This window comes from Theobroma cacao, chromosome 3, assembly GCF_053813885.1.
Source record: "Theobroma cacao isolate CCN51 chromosome 3, ASM5381388v1, whole genome shotgun sequence".
NCBI lineage: Eukaryota > Viridiplantae > Streptophyta > Magnoliopsida > Malvales > Malvaceae > Theobroma > Theobroma cacao.
Genome location: NC_142641.1, coordinates 6765498 through 6769235, shown reverse-complemented (window position 1 = coordinate 6769235; position 3738 = coordinate 6765498). Strand labels below are relative to the sequence as shown.

At 33.3% G+C, this 3738-nt stretch overlaps 1 long non-coding RNA gene across 1 annotated transcript; it reads left to right on the top strand.

Moving 5' to 3' along the window:
* Nucleotides 1-691: 691 nt before the first annotated feature.
* LOC148763538 (uncharacterized) lies at nucleotides 692-3000 on the top strand. Its single transcript, XR_016025535.1, has 3 exons — nucleotides 692-793; nucleotides 1443-1526; nucleotides 2396-3000. It is a non-coding gene; the product is annotated as an uncharacterized LOC148763538 (long non-coding RNA).
* Nucleotides 3001-3738: the final 738 nt, after the last annotated feature.

The window sequence follows — 3738 nt, the reverse complement described above, 5'->3', positions numbered from 1 at the left end:
CCTAGAGGTACAATAAAGTTGATTTAAGCCTCGAACTAGATCAAATAGAGAATTTACAATGAAATTAAGAATTTTAAAGTCCCAGAATGGGTTAATATGGTGATTCGGAGTTCGAGGATCAATTTGGAGTCAAATTGGAATTTTCGCTATCCAGGGGTAAAATGGTCATTTGCCACCTGGGGACAAAATGGAAATTTTTAGAAAAGATTTTTGGCCCCATTTGACTTATTGGAGTAAGATTTGAGGTTTAGAAGTGAAAAATTTTAATTTCGGTATAATTTGGAGTAAAAGGGTAAAATGGTAATTTTACCATTCAGAATCGAAAATTTAATTTTTTGAAAGGATTTTGATCAAATTTAATTATTTGGAGTGTGAAATGAGTATGAGGAGTGAAAATTATGCATTATGGAAAATTTTCAATTTTGGGGTAAAAATGTAATTTTTGAAAAGTTCGGGGGTAAAAGTGTAATTTTGAAAAATTTGCTCCACCAAAACTTTGGAAAAATCTGGAAATTTCACTTAAGACTTGGATAAGTCAAAGGAAATGCATGGTGAAAAAAATAGGACAAGTGGATGGCTAGAAAAAAAAATGAATTAATAAAATATTTAAAATATGAATAAAATAATATTATTTCATTAAACAATAAAAAGGCATAAAAAAAATCAGCCCACCCATTCTTCTTCTTCAACATTCGGCCAAGCAAGAAACAAGAGAGAGAAAGGAGAAAACAAAACCCTAGAGAGAGAAAATCAAAGAAAAAGTGTGAATTTTCAAGGAAATTAAGTGAAAAAGGTGAGATTTTTTCTATTAAGCTTGAGTTTTCTTATTCCCAAGCATTTCTCTTTATTTTCCATGATTAAATTACATGTTTTCATGATGAATTCAATTCTGAAAAAATGGGTTAGGAGAGAGAAAGTTGTTGGATTTATTTGATTTTAATTTATGTTAGTGTTTTTAGTTAGTTTAGCATATTTAGAAACAAAACAACAAGAAAAGAATTTATTTTCTCCCCCAACCATTAATGGCTGAATTTACCATGTAGTGAGTGAGGATGAGTTTGATTTTATTCTAGGAGAATTGGTTAAGGAATAATGAATTATGAGCCTAGAAAAATAATGGGAATTTTCGGAGCAAAAATACGAATTTTTACCCACTAGGGGTATTTTCGTAATTTGCTGTTGGGACTGATAATTTACATCACACTGAGGGACATTAAGTTAATTTGGGTGTAATTGAGGTATAGAAACTGAAAAGAATTAAATTGGAGTTTAAACGAACCCGTTAGGAATTTAATCGGGTGATAAGACGAATTAGGCCAATATCGGGTTTAGATAGTTACCAGTGCATTTTTGCATTCCATATCATGCATTGGTAGTCCAAATTAGTTTAATTTTGATTTAGTACCAAGTTAGAGAAATTCTCGATTTTGTATTGTGTCAAGGTGGTGAGTCCTCCAATAAAGGCAAGGAAATTGCATCCGAGGACCAGTAGACAGAGTGCTTCGAAAGTCTGCATTCTAGACATTGTGAGTAAACTTATTATCGTCTTAATTATCTAGAGTAGTTTTAGACAACTGTGTGATTTTATGAAAAATGGGTTTAAATGGTAAATTGTTATGTTTTAAGGGAAATTGTGATTTTATAAAATGATTTTATAAATTTTCTAGAAAATCGAATATTGGTTTTGAAAATAGAGTAATTGGAGACTGCTAGTTTGTGTTGCAAATTTATGGTTTTAAATTGAATGGCTTATGACAATAAATGAGCATGAATGGCTAAACTGATTTTAGTGTTATAATTATTTATATTGTGTATTCAGCCTTGAGAGGCTAGATTACGATAAATTGCCATGCCATGCTAGAATGAATTTTATTGAATTGGTGGAGTATATATTAATTATTTACTGCAGAGGGGGTTCCGTGGACCAGCCTATTAGAGGGGCACGGTAAACTCCATTATATTATTACCTCGAACGGAGAGGCGCGTAGGGTATCTCCTGGGGTATAGCTTAGGGTTCACTTCACGCCAAACCACCACATGAAGGGGAACTCAGCCAACGCCAAGGAACGGCTGTATTTTTCTCAAACAAAAATATATTTTAAGTGTATACAAAATTTTAACAGCCTTGGCGGACTCGGTTAGATGCCCTGCGCAAGGTATCACCGAGTATGAGTTTTGGCACGAGCCAAAGTTTTAAGAAATTCATAAGCCAAGTTGATTACTCGATTTTTATGGATTGATTTTATTTGGTTGAAATGAGTTGAATGGTAATGAAATTACAGTATGATGATTTATTTTAATTGTCTCCATTTACTCGACTTTAGATAGTTTAGATGGTATCTGTTTACTCACTGGGATTTTATAATCTCACCACCCTCATTTCCTCACATTTCAGGCTCAGGGAATTTCGTAGTTAGCTGACTCGAACAAGGACCTTCATTTGGACTCGAATCGGTAAAAGCTGTAGGTTTCCAGCTTCCGATGCATTTTGGATAGATATGGGCCCACGTGTCACTGTAAAAGAAATTTTATGCTTTGGTTATTTGTTTTATAGTATATATGAATATAATTATCTTTTACACTATAAGAATTATGTACCGATAGTTTTATGAAAATTATTTTACAAGAAAATAGTTTATTTTATTGAATATTTTTATCATATTCAAATGGTCAAATTTTCACTTCAAATGAACGTTTTAGATACTTAATTTTTTTTAATCATTAAATATATATTTTCGGCTTACCTACTACATTTTTAGCAAGTTTCGAGGTTTTCGATAAAAATGACGAAAATGCCCCTGTGAGCAAAAAAAAAAAAACAATATGTTATGTTATGATTTGGAAATGATTTGTAATCCTTCGTATTTTGATTATTTGATAACTATTGCTCACCGGGGAAGTGCGAAAGCTGATACGAGAGCCTTGCGAGGTTTCGATCGACATTCGGGGTGAAGAATGTTTGTCGAGGCTTCGCGGCGGTTGTCACGGGCTCGATGGGGAGTTCCGGGTCGTGACACGTGACATCATAATCAAGTTGCCGGTGATATAATTTAAGGAATTACATAAGCAATGGATATAAGTAATTTTAGTAAAAATGTATTAAGATGTGAGTTAATTGAAGATGGTTTCATGATAGGATGAAAAATATAAATTTGAGTAAGGATTAATTGATTGAAGTGTTGTTCGTATACGTATAAAATTAAATATATTGAGTTCGTATTATTGTTAGGAAGTGCAAAGATAAGGTTAGAGTACTGTGGTGGCATGCCAGAGTAAATAACAAGTGACCGGCTAGTAAAAATAGTTAAAGACACCTCCGAACAAACAGCAACTTAATATCTTGTTGTTGTTAGGTGAGTGAACTTGCATTAAAATGTTTTGGGATATACACGTTTATGTTTGATTGAATCCTCTAAAACGTTTTATTGGTTTTTCTTCAATAACTTGCATGGGAAGAAGCCTTTATGAAATGTTTTTATGTTATGAAATGGATAGTGTGATGATGTCATGACCCGATACTCCCCTCGAGCCCGTGACAACCGCCGCGGTGTTCCGGTAGACACTCATTGCCCGGAATGTCAACCCGAAACCCCGCAAGGCTTTACTATCAGTTTCTCTGTTCCCTTGTGAGCAACCATTGTCAAATATCGTGTTCTAAAAGATTTTAAGCTGTTTCCAACTTTAAACAAATAAAATATTAATTTTTTGTCTCACATGGGTATTTTGGTCATTTTTCTC